The 17,112-nt window shown below is 39.2% G+C and overlaps 1 pseudogene; it reads left to right on the top strand.

Moving 5' to 3' along the window:
• The first annotated feature begins 13,043 nt into the window (after nt 1-13,043).
• LOC135708235 (uncharacterized) lies at nt 13,044-14,201 on the top strand (annotated as a pseudogene).
• The last annotated feature ends 2,911 nt before the right edge of the window (nt 14,202-17,112 follow it).

A 17,112-nucleotide genomic window follows, 5' to 3' on the forward strand; every position in this document is an offset into this window, starting at 1 on the left:
ATATTAAATTTTTGGAAGCACCTGCCGGAAAGTGACACACCAGGTAAAATTGTTCTAAATAATAGCAGTACTAATAATTTTCATTTCAGCTTAATTTTGAGATTTTAAATTTTACATTTCTCAAAATTCTAACAATCCCCACCCAAGTACATAATAGTTTAAAATATGTTAAATATTTGCAGCACGTAAATGTTCAAATAACAAACTGCTACTATTTTGAACAATTTTACCTGGTGTCTCACTTTCCGGCAGGTGCTTCCAAAAATTTAATATTTTGTAATCGTAAAATTGAACATATTTGTAGGTCTTTGGCGAACGTTTCAGCTCAATTGATCATAAGTCAACAAAGTTACATCACGTCCAAGTTGACCTTTTTGTATGAAAATCGGCATGCGCTGCGTTCTGATCAGGTTGTATCGAACAACCATCCTTTCGGTTCTAGAGTACGGCAGCTTCTGCTTCCAATCCGCAGCAAAAACACACATCATGAAGCTGCACTCGACTTATACGATGAGCCTTGAAGTACTCGCGGGTGGCCTCCCTCTGACAGGTCGTTTCGCTGAGCTGTCTTTCCGGTTTCTCATCCGTTGTGAAGTAATGAATCCTTTGGTAATAGAACACTTTGAGAAGATGCTCGACCGTAATCCTCAAACAAGATTCATGAGTTTGTACTATGAGTACATGACACTGGAGGTTGGTCCTTCTTCATTAGTCTCCAATCGTGATTGCTTTCAAGCCTTCTATAGTTCCTCTGTAAATTTTGATCTAGCCATGATGCAAGAAACCCATGGAATACCAGATCACCATCGGTCAATGGTTGTTCCCTCAATTTTTATCATCAAGTACCACCATGTAAGTAACGATAAAAGATTTTTCGTAGATGGGTCAACCATAAATGCTTCCACTGGATTTGGTTTATTTAATCAATTTTATAGCGCCTCTTATAAACTGCAGAAACCATGCTCCGTATACGTTGCGGAACTCGCAGCTATATTTTACGCAGTAGAGCGAATTGCCTCACTACCTTCTGACCATTATTTCATTTTTACGGATAGTCTTAGCTCATTGGAGGCTATTCGTTCAATGAGGCCGATGAAGCACTCCTCGTATTTCTATACTATCACCTTAGCTTGGGTCCCATCTCATTGCTCAATTCAGGGTAATGAGAAAGCGGACTCGTTGACTAAGGTAGGCGCTATGGAAAGCGATATTTTTGAGCGACAAATCGCCTTCAACGAATTTTTCTCCATTGCTCGTCAGCAAGTCCTCATCCGTTGGCAACAAAAATGGAATGATGGTGAATTGGGAAGATGGTTACATTCTATTCTCCCACAGGTGTCGAACAAACCATGGTTCAAAGGGTTGGATATGAGCCGCGACTTTATACGCGTTATATCAAGGCTTATGTTCAATCACTGCTCGTTAGACTCGCACTTCTATCGAATTGGGCTCTCAGGAAGCAATTTATGTGCGTGTGGCAGTGGTTATCACGATGTCGAGCATGTTGTTTGGTCATGTACCTTACACCGTGTTGCCAAATCTGAGTTATCCTCATCCCTCAGAGCCCGAGGAAAACAACCCGCGATACCCGTTAGAGATGTCTTGGCGAGCCGAGATCTCGACTATTTGAATTTATGTGTTTTTAAAACGGATAGATCTGGGGATTTAGTAGTTAGTGTCATCTTGTGTTCTGCCAAGTTGTTAGCTGTCCATCGGTGTACCCCTATGTTTGTCTTTTTCATCAGAATGTCACTTAGTTCGAGATCAAGAGTAAATTGCTCTTCAAACTTTGTGTTCACTATCCCTACCCTGCCATCCATTTGTTACAATTTGTTACCCTTAACCTCGAGATAGCCATGAGTAATCGGCCCCCGCTTTACTAACGTTAGTTTTAATTAATTTTGTAATCCAAACAATGAATATCGGCTCCGCAAAGGTACAGCAAATGAGCCTGGAAAAATAAGAGCATTACAAAAAAAAAAAAATAATTAAAAAAAATGGAATCGTTTGTTCTCTCAGTGTATTTTGTTCTTAAAGTTCGTTTCAGCTCTTACAACTTGAAGTTGTGATTTTTGTCGTAGGACTACGTCTGTGATTTCTATATGGGGTACACTTTGTGAAAACCGAAAATAGAACATGTAACAAAATTATGAAAGATTATGAAAGTTAATAGCTCAGCTGCTCCTGCACCAATTTCAATAATTTTATCACCAATCGATTAGATATATTTCAAAATGTAACTATTGAAAATTACACGAATGTGCAACTGTTGCTTTGATGATTAAAATTATCGCCGATTGCCTGCGAAAAGTGATTTCCCTAACACAGATTTCAAAGTTTAATTCCATCCGGTCTCACCAAACGGTGTTTATTCAATCATCGCGTGGTTAGTGGATGGTGTTATCCAGTACACAACGAAAGGCTCCCCGTAAGCAGCTAGCTACTAAGGCTGGCCTCAACCGCTGTTCGGATTCACTTCCAATCACCGTATGTGGTGGTGTCCGGTCGTCGGCATCAGCTGCAGCAGCAGCAGTGCTTACGGCGCGTGGCGTTGAACATTGTTCTCCAGTACACAACGAGCCCACATGAGCATCCATAGAAGGAGGAAGACGCCGCACCGCTATTGATCGGAATCAGTAGCTCTCCGTGTGTCGCTGTTGGCCATCTATGCCAAGCGCATCATACTAAAGAGTATAAACAAAGAGAACCCCGCTCAAATTCCTATTCCTACACAAAACACAAGCTCCTGTTGTAGTTAATAAATAAGATTTATTATTTAAGACCACGTAGTTCTACATCACCATTGCGTACAACCCCATCGGGCTGTGAATTGTAGTTTTTTTTTTAGAAAAAAAAATCCGCTTTTGTCAATACGCCCTTTTAAAAATAAAGCGTCAAAAAGTGGTCATTTTTTAATGCAAAATGTAACAACCAACTCATGTGCCAAGTTTTATTTAAATCGGAAAAGGTAGTGCCCAACCGTTTTGCTATTTGGCGTGGAACTGCTCATAAAATAGATTTTTCATGAGCCATTTAAAAAAACAGCTATTTTGCTTTCATGAAATCAGTAACAAAATCAAAAAGTTATGCAACGTGTTTTATGAAGATAATTTGCAGTATGGTAGTGTGCAAATCGTACAGAATTTGAAAATTGAGCCAAGAGTCATTAATGAGAGATGCTACATTTCAGAGTGGTTTCTATGACCATTTTTGATATATGACCGAAAAATTAGAAACATCAATCAGCTTTTATCCACATACAAAATTTGAAATATCGCAATTTCCAGCATAAGATCTCGAACAAAATATATCGAATTCAAAGTTTATGTTAATACATAAGTCACTGCGGAAAATTCACCGTAGAACGCACTCTTCTCAGTGGGGGTCCCCCGAAACGAGCTGTGAATTTCAACGGGATTTCACGCTATAATATTGCAAAATACGGCGGCCCCAAATTGAAATTGACACTTTTGAAGTCTTAATCGATTAGCGGCTAAGACGAACCTACCTGCCGAAATTCCAACGAAACAGCCGGCTCCTTCCAGGTAGTGATCGCAGCGAGGAAGATGATCACCAATGAAACGACCTTTTCTGCGTCGGTTTTGTTTCTGTCTTCGCTCGCCTATGATGATGCCGCTCTAATCCACTGTCAATGACCCGTTCATTAGGCAAAACATCGCCGCTTTGGATCGACGGCTTGGCCGACAACGACCGAACGACGGTAGTGTATCGGCTCTTCGTCCCCGTCCTCCCGGGAATCGACGACCGGGCGCGCGAGGTTTTTGTTTATAAAATATCGTTTCCCCCAATCCCCTCGGGGGGTCACCGCCACTTCACCAATTCCTTCGCCTCCTTTCACCAATGATTTCAAGCCTTCACTCTCCGAAACACACGGCTCCGCTCTGCACACCGCCGGCCGTACTAAACACAAACCAACGTGTAATAACACAAATCAAAGGCCATACATCTTATTTCTTCGGCTCTTCCTGTTGTAAACTTCACTGCACTTTTTCCTCCAAGTTGACTTTTCACGCTACACCGATTATTGGTTATTCGAATGAAACAAAAAAAAAACCTTCACCGAAACGACGGATCCAAACTGAATCCAGAGCACCAGCACCACAAAACACAGACGGCGCACACACCGAAAACAAGCCGCGATCCGTTGCAACGACGACGACGCGTGCACTCCCGAAGAAAAATTCGTTCAACACTCAAACTGCAAACCTCCGCGCTTCGATCGTGCTTCGATCACTGACTGAAGTCCGCCGGGATCTCCTCCGCACTCGATCACCCACTCTGCAAAAAAAAAAAGTAAAAAGGTATCAATAAGACAGAGAGGAAAAGAGCTGTACATGTATTGACGACTATCCAAGCAGCCGTTGAGTTCTACTGCGGTTGAGACAGAAACAAAATAATAATAACAATACCAACAACAGTAAACTCCTTCGCACACCCTCATGCTGCCTATGTGTTGATATTCTGCTCTGGAGAAGCTCCAATTACCGCACTTTGATTCGGCTCAGGCTGCGTCTGTCTGGCTGGAGCTGGGTTTAGAATCAACACATTCAAGCTCGGTGGAAAGAATCTCTGCTTCATTCAACACAACGAACGCCAATATCTATCGCCGCCGTGGACCCGAACCGGACGGTTGCGGTTGATCTTGGGCGGTTTTTTTTTTGCTACGTTTTTTCCTATGCTTCCTTATACAAGGCAGTGCTGCTGGTTTGAGTTGTGCAAATTTTGTGTACTTTAACAAGTTGGGTAGTGTTTGCTTGCGGCATAAATTAAAAAAAAAAGTTTACTTTTTAGCGAAATGAGATAAATGACTGAATAAGCAAGCTTATCCTGTTTTCAGTCATCGTTGGTGTTGAATATAAATGTACAATGGAGCAGTTCCCCGTCAAACTATGAATCGGAAAAACTTGACCTTGTCCGTTTAACTTTGTTCACTTTAGGGACTTCTTTCGACGTGGAGTATATAAAATAATAACAAAACACCAAAATTTTGCAAACCCGCCACTTCCCGCGTCATCCTTATTCCGTTTTATCCTTGCGATTTCAAACCAAAACATTCAAGGTGTAAGAAATACTGGGTTGCCGGGATGGGTATTTTACAAACAATCGAAGCTTGCTCTATGACCGGCACAATCGGCACACCAGCGGCACACTGACACACGTAGGCATTGGATTGTTGTAAATAAAATGGGAGCACTGCTGGACAACTGTCATTGAAGTTGTTCACAACATTACGTACTGTTTGACTGTACACGGCGAATGAGAACGACTCAAATTTGAGTTTAGTTCACTCATAATCGCCAAAAGTGCAGGAACTCAGCGATGAGTTAATTTGCCTCATGTTTTTCCAGGATTTTCCAGGAAAAAATTCGCGAATTTGAGAAAAGTAAAGATTGGATTCACTCAGTCTATTGGTACTACTCCGAGAATGAATAAAATTTTCGTCAATTTCCTCATTTTCCGGCAGATTTTTTAGGTTTTCCACAGGAAACCATGGGACAAATTTTACTCATCGCTGAGTTCCTGCACTTTTGGCGATTATGAGTGAACTAAACTCAAATTTGGGTTGTTCTCATTCGCCGTGTATATTCAGAAACATCTTCTAATTGAATACACCAGAGCAATTCAGACCAGCAGTTCCCTTATAGATCTAAATACGAAATGTGGGTTCTAGAGTGGGCTCAAAAGAAAGAGGCAATTAATCAGACCCCATTAGTACCCTTCATTCAAATAATGCTGCAACTCACACAAAACAAACTACAGAAGTCTATTCATCATCCTTTATAGGTCTCTAACGATATTCCCCACCGGTTCCAACTCTTACCGGCCGCTGATAGACCGTTGTTTTAAACATCACAAAAGGCTAGGTTTCTGGTCTGCCTTTGAGGGTATTATAAAACCCTAAGACACAGGACTTGTATTATCCTATGAACACAAAACACCAAAATTTTGCCAACCCGTCACTTCCCGCGTCATCCTTATTCCGTTTTATCCTTGCGATTTCAAACCAAAACATTCAAGGTGTCAGAAATACTGGGTTGCCGGGATGGGTATTTTACAAACAATCGAAGCTTGCTCTATGACCGGCACAATCGGCACACCAGCCGCACACTGACAAAAAAGATGACCCAAGATTGGTGTGTGGAGTGACCTACCCCTTGGTTTAAACACAAATATCTTTAAAAAAAAACCTATTTTAATCTGTTATAAATTTTAAATTAGAAAAAATACAAACTTTTGGAATATTTAAAACAATGCACACTTGAAAATTGACGAAAAACGTAGAGCATGAACTTTTGGTTAAATTTGCAGGACTGTTACAAGAAATCCACGACTTCAAATACTTATCCGCGACAAATAAAAAACTGTTTTCATTGCTTAAAAATACCAATTGTTTACTATTTACTTGATGGCATTTCAAGCTTATTGCATATAGCATATTAGCTTTTTGCCTGCTCTCAACTTAGTGTTCTTTGAAGTACTTCCACATTTTATTTGATAGGTTTCTATGCCTGTACCATCTCACGTCCAAGGAAGTCGAGAAATTTTCCAACCCGAACAATTAATAGACGGGACGGAAATTGAACTCAGCCGCCTCCAGTATGGACTTGCTTCGTAGCTGCTCTTTTACCGACTGAGCGAAGGAAGTATCGTTTGCACCATTTGAAAACATATCTTTCGTTTTTAAACCACATCACCAAAACGGTCCTTTTGAGATCAAAGTAGGCCGCGCTGCAAAAATGACGTGTTTTTGTTTTGCTGCGTCATTTTCGCTCTTGCAAAAATTAAAATATTACGATTTTGATCCAGAAAAAGTTAAATTGAAAGCACAGAAGTGGTATTTAAAAGTGTTTCAAGTGATAATTATCAAATTCCACCTGTCGCTATTGTTTGTAGCAGTTATCAGTGATATGAGCTGAATGTAGAATCAAATCCTTGCTGTTCCGTGGTATGAGGTGAGGTGCCGTTTGTTCTAACTAACGCTTTCGAACGCTCAACTAAGTTTATTTGCCATCAATATAATTATTTCTGTTTACCCATATACATTGCAACTATAACTTAATACCTTTACGTGCCAGTACCAAATCAGCATTTTTTTTTTGTTCTGGAAGTGTGAATACACTTCAGATATCCATTTGATATGTGGATGTGTTCATGCGAAGCTTACTGTATATGAAGATGACCTCAGAATGTACGTGTATGAACAGGCATTCTTGAAATGGGTAATTGGATTTACAGTAGAGCTATCGCCTTTCATCTCCTGGGATTTAATAGAAATTTTGGAACTCTAAAGAGGTTTAGGGAACATCTGAAAAGTCAGAAATCTTCATAAAAATACGAAAAGCTCCATTAAAAAAAATCATAGAGAACAACTTGTATTTTTTTTTAAATCAGGGAGTTGAAGTTCAGGTTATTCCATAGATAGTATTTCATAAAAAGCCCCGTAACGTGGGTAGATCACCTTTTCGTGGTACGTTACAGGATGTAAGATCTACCACCAATTCCTAGTCCTGACTACTTCAGACTAGGGGAACAGGATTTTTCAGTAATCCTAGGAACACATCCTAGTCCTTGTTACTTTTTTATGCCTTGTTGATAGTGACAAGACTCGGCTTTGTCTACCGAGGATGATCTTGAAACAAGGAAAAAAATGAGTTAGTTGTCTTCATCTATGTGATTCCTAATCTTCTATTCGTTGTTCCCTAGTTTGAAGTGGTTAAGACTAGGGTTCTGATGCATGGTCATTATCGGTGTCATAGGGTAAATGTTGGATTCGGCACCCATTGACTTTTTTCGGCAACCAAAATTTAAACGTTAATTTCACTATGTTTTCCCATCAACGCACTTCCCTGAATGTGTCCAAACGATTGTTTAGCCTTTCAGCTTCAATCTGATTATATTTGAACGATCGAGCAAACCAGTAATGCTACATTTTTCTTCAAATAAAGCATACGCACTACAAAATGAGGTTGATTTCGAGTTGCCGATAATAGAACAGCTGGTTAACACGCAGTTCTAATGGGAAGGTTGCCGAAGAAAAAGAGACTGCCGACAATAGTCACACTCACCTGAGAAGTTTGGAGCGTTGTAAAAACGCTTTCAAAACGTTTTGAAAAATTCTGTCGATTGGAATGGATAGAGAAGCAAGCAGCAGATGAATGTAAACAAACAGACACATCATATATGTGCGTGACGCTGAGAAAATGCTAGTAGAAGTGCAGACGCTGCTTAGATTGACTAGAATACGTAAATTCCCCTACCTTAATTTTGTTGCTAAGGAATCCAATTTTGACTGACAAAGGGGCGCGCCTTTGGAGGGTGTTTCAACACTCCGAAGGGTATAAATAGCAGGACCTTTCAGTTAGAGTCGGATCCTTGCGATAAATGCAAGAGTGGCAACTGTAAAAAATCGAATACTTCATCATTTCTCAATAGTGATGGAGTAATACGACATGCACTAAACTAAGGACACGGGATATACTACAATACATCAATTTACTGGTCGCAGTAGTGTTTGGTCCCGAACAGAGGAAAAAAAAATTTCATAAAAAGATCGGGGAACAACATAGAAGTTCTGGGAATTGTATAGTATATTATGCTTCATGAAAATGCATAGGTCTTCACAGAATTTCATGAAAGCGCTTGCATCTTTTACATCAAACAGATATTTTCTCATATGACACCAGGCTGCTCAAAGATTATTCCAATGATCTTCAGGTGTTCTAAGATCAATATGAAATGTTCTTGATATTTTTCACGATTTCTTTTTGATCAGGTATTATTCTAAAGATCTTCAACTATCCAACATTTCAAGTCACGTTTATTTGATGTTCTCTCATCAGATCAGATATCCCCATGATCCCCACCTCAGGTTACGTTTTAAAGACTTCAGGATGATCAGGCATCATTCTGAAAATATTCAACAATCCAACAATCCAAATCACATCTCTCTGATATTCTCTCATACGATACCAGGCAGCTCAGAAATTATTTCAAAGACCTTAATGTCTTTTAAGATTTCCATAAAGTCCTCTGGATACTTTTTTAATACTTCAGGTTGATCAAGCACTATTGAGCTTAATATCTTCATGGAGATCTCAAACTGTCCAACATTTCAAATCACATCTCCCAGGTACATAAAAAATATTCCAAAGACCTTCAGGTGATCAGAGATCTTCAGAATCTTCTCTGGATATTTTTTTCAATACTTCTTGTGGATCGATTATTCTGAGGAGCTTCTAATGTCCAATAATTCAAATAACGTCTCTCAGATATTCTTTTATGATACCAAGCGGCTCAGAAATTTTTCCAAAGGCGATCAGGTACAGAGATCTTCATTAATTCATCATGATTCTTTACCTAATCATATCTATATTACACCTTGCGTGAAGTTAACGATTTACATAGTTGGAGATGCTTAACATCAAATATCAGACTTGAACTGGGCATTCTATACGATAGATAAGGAGATGAAAGTACCCAGACAATCAGAAGTCGTATAACAATGTAGAGACAGTATCGTAAATTGCTACAGTTTAAGCCAACATCGCATATAAGAATGACATAATCGCATTATGTTTAATAGAATGCAAATTTCCGACTCATATACGGTGTATCATTTTTCCATCGTACTGTATCACACATTAAATTGGATTACATCGTAAGACTTTTCTAATTAAATTTGTTATTACCGATTAAATCGTATATAACGTGAAATCAACTCGTTTAAAAATTAATTGAAATTTGCACGTATATGGCCTCCACTTTTGTACGTAATGCATTTCATACGATTTGTTTGTTTGTATATATGGTTGTAAATCACAGAAACAACTTTGAATATGCGTGCATTCTGGTTGTCTGGGCAGGCTTGCTGAAACTCCTCAAACTCTCTGGGGGTTTTAAAACACTCTTGTCCTGCGAGTTTAGCCAGCCGTCACCTCGAGTGAGTGGCGGCAGGAATATGGAAGAAGTAAACAAAAACTCCTCGAAAGAGAGGGAGAGTGAACTTCAGCGAGAGGATGATTTGACGTGAGGTGCGCTTTTAGAGACTCCGGATGACTTTTTTGTTCGACGCAAGAAGCTCAAAGTTCACCCAGAGTTAGAGTAAAACTGGGTTTAGATAGGGCAAGTCAATTGATCAAGTCAGTTGAATTCAACTGACTTGAACGCAAATTGAACGTGTAAACCATGCCATTCAACTGACTTGATCAACTCACTTGAATTGAAAAAAGTTGAACCAGGCTCAACTTTTCAAGCCAATTGAATTCAACTGAGTTGATCATTTGACTTGCCTAGTCTAAACCCAGCATAAGAGCGTGTGATAAAAAACATGAACATAAATGGCAGCAAACCTCACTATCATTTTATCCTCCTTCGCTCACAAGCTCTGAAGCTCAGTGGAATGATTTGGCAGTAGGCATTCTACTCCTCAGAAAAATGCTACGCTCGGCTCATTTCAAACTCGCGAGCGAGGCTCCAACAAGCCTGTGTCTGGGTATAGAGTACGGCAGTGTGAAAATTGAATATAGAGAGTAGAATGCGAGCAAAGGTTAATTTTGAGGAAGGCACGAATCGGATTAATCATCCCCTTTACCAAACTCCCCTGTTGGGGAGGGATGGTGAAGAATACCTCCCCCCGCCACCACTGTAGAACTGTTTCCGCACATCGAAGGTACGTGATCAAATCGGCGAGCATCTCTTTTTCCAGTAGTGGCGGGACAGATATCCCTCACCATCCTTCCCCAACAGGGGAGTTTGGTAAAGGAAATGATTAACCCGATTCGTGTCTTCCTCAAAATTGACCTTTGCTCGCTTTGTATTCTCTATATACACTGGAGTCGCTTTTTACGCGGGTGATACGTCCCGCGTGAAAAAAAACCGCGTAAATTCCGGAATCCGCGTAAAAAAAAACCGCGTAAATTCCGAAATCCGCGTAAAAAAAAACCGAGTAAAAAAAGACCGTGTAAGAAAAAATCGCGTAAAAAGCGATATACCGCGTAAATTCTGAAATCCGCGTAAAAAAAAACCAAAATCCGCGTAAAAAAAAACCGCGTAAATTCCGGAATCCGCGTAAAAAAAAACCGCGTAAATTCCGAAATCCGCGTAAAAAAAAACCGCGTAAAAAAAAACCGTGTAAAAAAAAACCGCGTAAAAAGCGACTCCAGTGTACAATTTTCACACTGCCGTACTCTAATGGAACTATCAACTCTATACTTTCATCTCCTCATCTATCGTATAAAATGACCAGTTCAAGTCTGATATTTGATGTTAAGCATCTCTAACTATCCTCAAGATATTTTTTAAAACTTCAGTTTAAATAGGTACCATTCTGAAGGTATCGAACAAATCAAATTGCGTCTCTCAGATTTTCTCTTATGACACCACGTGACTCATGCATTATTCCAAAGACCTTCAGGTGATCAGAAGTTTCCAAAAACTTCTATGGATATGTTTTCAATGCTTCAAGATGATCAAGTATTATTCTAAAAATCTTCAACTGTTCAACAATCATGTAGATCTTGGCACATGGATCTAACAAAGGTGCTTCCGTATTGGAATGTACCATCTAAAACTGCAGCTTTACTATATGGAAGTTAAAGTGCTTCTCCAACCCTCACCCGCGAAGAAACTGTTCGATTTCATGATTATATCCGGTGACATTCCTCAATAGTTGAATGGAAGGTCTTGTAGTTGAAGGTTGTACGTTGTCGGTATAGGTCATCCAAATCCAATGTTCTTCACCAAACCGAAAGCTTTAAGTTCAATAGTATCCAATGTCCGATAGACACAGCATTTTCCCACAGACTTGGCTGCACCGAACCTTCCACTTCCTCAAAAACTGTGAGATGTGATGTAAATGGAACCCACCATCAGTGCAAGGATTACCAATGTCTGCAGATACTTTACCGGTTGTTCTGCCTGATGGTTTGTTGCAGCAGGGTTGCAGCTTCATTGAAGACCTTTGGAAGACAAAATGACCAGATGGCCAACTGTAATCACGTGACAAGGGACTGGCAAATCCACGAACCCTCGTCCAGTCAACAAATCCTTTGATTCCCTTAGGCTGTACACCCCAGCAAACAGCAGATTTGTAATATGTTGATCAATATAGTTGAATAAGGCATTACCTTCCGTTGTATTTCAACGACTGCTCATCATACAATCGGTTGCCTACTGAACAAGTGATTACTTCCACAGTATATTAGTTTATCAAACATTTTCCAAATTTCTGCCTGCACTGTTGCAAGCTTTGACGTTTACGATTAACAACGGACCTGAACTGATGTGCCATTTTTGTATCTCTGTCAGTCGTTGCAACGTGAGTGACCATCAAATTCTCTGTTTATTACCAGTTTTGTCTACAAAATGGATCAAAATAAAAGTAAATTACTGACAAAATATCATCAACACCATCTATCAAAAGTTAATGCATCGACTACTTATTACAGATTATTTCGATGTTGTGCAAACAAAGGAGGCAGGAAAACTCGTCTTGACAGCGGTTCCCCATCGCTGGGTTTGTAATGGATTTTTAATGTGGCCGGAAAAAATGCTAACAAACTACGGAAGGACCTGAAGTCAGAGCCAACCAGTGGCTGGAGTAAAATTGCATCTGCATGCAGCGTAAAAAGGAAGTATATCCCTTCTTACGAGGAGGCCGAAATGGAAGCTGCTTAACTTTCAGATCAAAACACAGAGAGTTCTGATTCGGCTCCACGAAAGAAGAAACAGAAGAAGACAACAAAGGATGGTTTGAGCAGAAGATTTGTTTCAACCACCTGGTTGCAGGAAATGGTTGATTTTTATACTGTTTCATCTTTCTCATTTTACATTGGATATTGACTTTCCAGGGAATGACAAATTTCGTACGACATTCATCGCTGCTGATGAACCTAACCTTAACCTGAACACCGGAACGGAACATACAGGCCCGCAGTCAAATGTCACATCGGTCGTGGATGGTTCTCATAATCATCCGGTTCTTGCTCGTAACTTGCTGTGATCTTCAAGTGTAAACCAGGTAGATGACATCTTTTCCACGCAGCAGCCCGATCAATCTGTTTACCTGGCAACAGGTACCGAAGCCGGACAACGGGCAACAGATGAAATGCAAGCGATAATGGCGGAGGGTGAATACGTGTATTATCAACAGGTAGGACTGCTTCATGCTATTTTTACACCTATCTTAGGTAGCGTATTTTATTTTCCATAGCCCGTTGTTGATGCTGATTACATCGTTAATGCTGTCTCTGAAAAAATCGAACTGGAGTGTTAAAAAATACAGCAAGCACTGCTTTCGGCAATGGGACCCATGATGGCAGCGTTCAAGAGTGACATAGACGTGAAACTTGCAGCAGCTTTACGTGCTAAAACAAAGCCGTCTGATGAAAATGACGAAAAGTTTACTTTTTCCCCAATGTCATCCTCCGAACAGATTCATGAGCTGGAAAAGAACCTTGCAGATGAAACCTACACAAAGCGATGCGTAAGTTTGTATTTCTACAGTATTCATGGTGATACGATTGCTTTTTGAACTCTAATTTAAGCAAATTGTTAACTCTTCCTTCGATATCTAAATGCTCTTAGGACATGTATTTGATTTATTTACAGATCTCTTATATGAAAAAGGTTATTGGTTACGTTGGCGATAACTGCAACGGGTTGAACATCTCCTACACGTTGGTGGACCATTTTTTCGAACGTAATATCATGTTGAAATGATCATGAAGTGGCGCTAGTCGCAGTACGACCATCAAATTGCCTATCAAGAAATGTACCAACATTCTGGATACTTTTTTGCAATCGTCCATAGTGTAAATACCACGTTCTCCCAACAGCTGCTTGAACATTTTTTCAAGCAAGTGGCACGAAATTCTAAAAAAAGGAGTGAAGCTAAGGGGTTGCGTCAACCTAGCATTCATCGTAGAGCGAAGAGGTCAAATAACAAACTTGTTTAAGGTAATTCTGATTGCATTTTTGATCTGCTGCTGATTATTTATTGATTATTTTTCGAACTTTTAGCGGCTGATGCTTCGACCCGAAATTCAAACAAAACCAGAAAAGAATGCATTTCCACGGACGATGACTCACAATCAAGCAAATCATCATCTAGTGATGATACAGATAACGAGATGCTAGTAAGCAAAGTGGAGGAATGTGAGCTTCATTTTAATTTGACCTAATAATCAATAATTTGAATCGAGTGGTTCTAATCGATAAATAACTATTGTAGATGCACTTTAAAATTATGTGCAGTTTTAAAATGAAAATTTAGTTATAGTGTATTTTTAACCTCTGATTTCTACACGCTGTGAGTTACGCTAATGCAGTTTTTATTTGATACAAGTGGTTCAAGCACAGACTTGCAAGAAGCAAAAAAGCTACCACGAATTTTTAACCAGGACTAACAGAACTTTTCAAACATTATTATGATTACTGAAACTTTCATGTATTTTAACAAGACCATTCTGATTTACAAAAATGTGTGTAGCAATGGTACAAAAACATGGTAGCCATCCTTATAACTTACTATTACATATTTACAGGCAATATCTGTTGGGCGATACGGATTACATCTATTAGTAAACGAAATTTTTGCCTTATAAATACGTAGGTACGAAGAGCGGATTGGCAAAATGAGAAAATCACTAGGTGATGCTACGGAACAACCTTGCATTACAATTTGATTGTGCTCGTCATATGAAACATCACACATTTTAACAATTTCATTCTGTTTTGATAAAAACCATGAATTCTCAAAAGACTGATTTATTAGTAAGCCATCTCTAACTGAGCAATGTAGGTTATTTTTTCGCTTGAACAAGTTTGGAAATGGTCCTTTGGGCGTTTCTCGAGTATCCTTCACAGTACTTTTCTCCAGGATTCTATTGGCCACTTGTTCTAAACAGTTGTTTCCTTGTCTTAGGCATATTTTTAGCTGACATAAATAATTTTCAAATGGATACGCTGAAATGGAATCCAAAGATCCGAACCTTTCAACGTCAGCTACCACATGTTCTAGATTGTGTATATTACTAGTAATATACTCTTCTCCGTAGATGCTTTGGAATTCTTCGATACATTTTTCAAAAAGCTCTTGCGCCAACGGTATTAAATTTATATAGAAGTCTGACGAACAGATTGTAACCGCAGTGAACAAAACACGGAAATGGTAGTACAGTGTTTCCTCTAATATATCAGTCAGTACGATGATTCCGATGTAATTCAAAAACGTTCGCCATTCAGTGCCTTTCCAAAAAGCTAAGCAGTCTAAAGATCTTATTTTACGATGGAATTCGCAAGGCAATCTGATTTTATTTTTGGATTTGGAATGCACTCAGTTTGCCGGTAAATCCCAATTTACCATCTCTCCAGCCGGTTAAAAGTCGTTTTATTACGCCATGCTCTAGGAGATGGAGAGAATCAGCTACAATAAAATCCTTTACCATGTCAACATCATGAATTCTTAGGATAGGAGATTCCTCGCCATTGTGATGTTTCCCATACAATTTTTTTTCGAAACTTTTCGTCAGTTCTTAGCGTACAATATCAAGTTATTATATGATTCACCTTTTACAAAAGCTCTAGCAGGAGAATCACAAATGAAGCATCTAATTTTGATATTGATTGTGCAGCCATTTACAACAATACCGTTCCGTAGAATAGGGATAATTTCGTTGACAAACGGCGTTAAAAACTCATTTACGTTTGAGGGTTTGTGTTTTCCAAAGAAAACTCCCACAGGCATCGGTTTCAGACTAGGTGCGCCATGCACGTTGCATAAAATTGGCCATAATTGGCATTTTGAGCTTTTGTGTATTGGGAGTCCATCTATATTAAAGTTGATACTTATTGAACTGTCCTCAACTAGATTATTGAACCAATATTCTAAGCACTTCTGGAGTCGAAAATGCCAAAATTGTCCACCGGCCATTTCGATACATAATTTTTCCGTATCTTGTGGAGTAGCAAGTAATGTCCTAGGATCTGCGGGTAATCGTCGGTCATTGTATTGGAGTCTCATAAGTTGCAATAAATCTTTCAATGCTTTGTGAGTTATGTTGTGGCGTAAATACCAATCTTTGATAGCAGTTTGGATGTCCTCCTTTTCAGGGTTATCGACAGCTTTGCGAGGTCTACTAAGCCTTCTCCATTGACTTCCTCAAAGATATAGGTACACGATGTTCCACTTAAATCCGATATATCGCTATTAGCTGCCATACTCATGCTATTTTCATGATGAGGATATCTTAAATAGAAAATAGGTCAAATAGATTTTTTAAACATTTACCGTTGTACTAATACACTGTTTATTGGAACAAAAGCAACTTTTTTGTTAGTAAGATTATTTAATCAACTATTACTTCAGGCATAGATGTGTAGTGGAACAAAAGGATTTAATGAAATGGAAATATGTTTTATTAAAGTTATGATTCAACAAGTATATTATTCAACTAGGGAAGCAGTAATTAGGCTTCTCTTAGGCGTATATGCTTATTTGATGCAACCAATTGTTCCTTGGGAAACTAGGCCTGTCCAATGTAGAACCAGTTTGAAGTGTCCAAATGTAGTGATCCTCCGGCTTGGGTTACAGATAATAGGCTGTAGTTGATTGCTGGATCCAATGGATTTGCAATTTCTTGACGCAAATACGACGAACAATGGAATATCTTGGTTCCAATAAAGGTTCCTCTTCATTTTCGAAACCGATTGTCAGTGGCAAATCACAGTCAGTACAGCAACATAACGTACAGCCAATATCTATTGGGGATGGGATGCAGTTCTCGCAGGGCTTCTTCTGCATAGATGGTTTGATTATTTTTGAAACGGATAATCGCGTTCTTGGCCATCTTCGAAAATGTTAACCGGATTAATAACCAAATAAGCATAAAAAACTCCGAGAAAAAAAAAACGAACGTCATGTTCGTTCACACGCGCAGCCTACTCTGAGATGTAGGTTGCTTTCACCTGCGAAGAAAATTTACATGAGCGATTTACGAAATAATGGAATGTTTATAATGCTATTACGAACAAATAATGCAATGTTTCTATCAAAGATGACTTCTAAAATGATTAATCTTTCAATACTTACAG

The sequence above is a fragment of the Ochlerotatus camptorhynchus genome, unplaced genomic scaffold (assembly GCF_037179485.1).
Source record: "Ochlerotatus camptorhynchus isolate MF236.1 unplaced genomic scaffold, CSIRO-AGI_Acam_v1.1 ptg000328l, whole genome shotgun sequence".
NCBI classification, from domain to species: Eukaryota; Metazoa; Arthropoda; class Insecta; order Diptera; family Culicidae; genus Ochlerotatus; species Ochlerotatus camptorhynchus.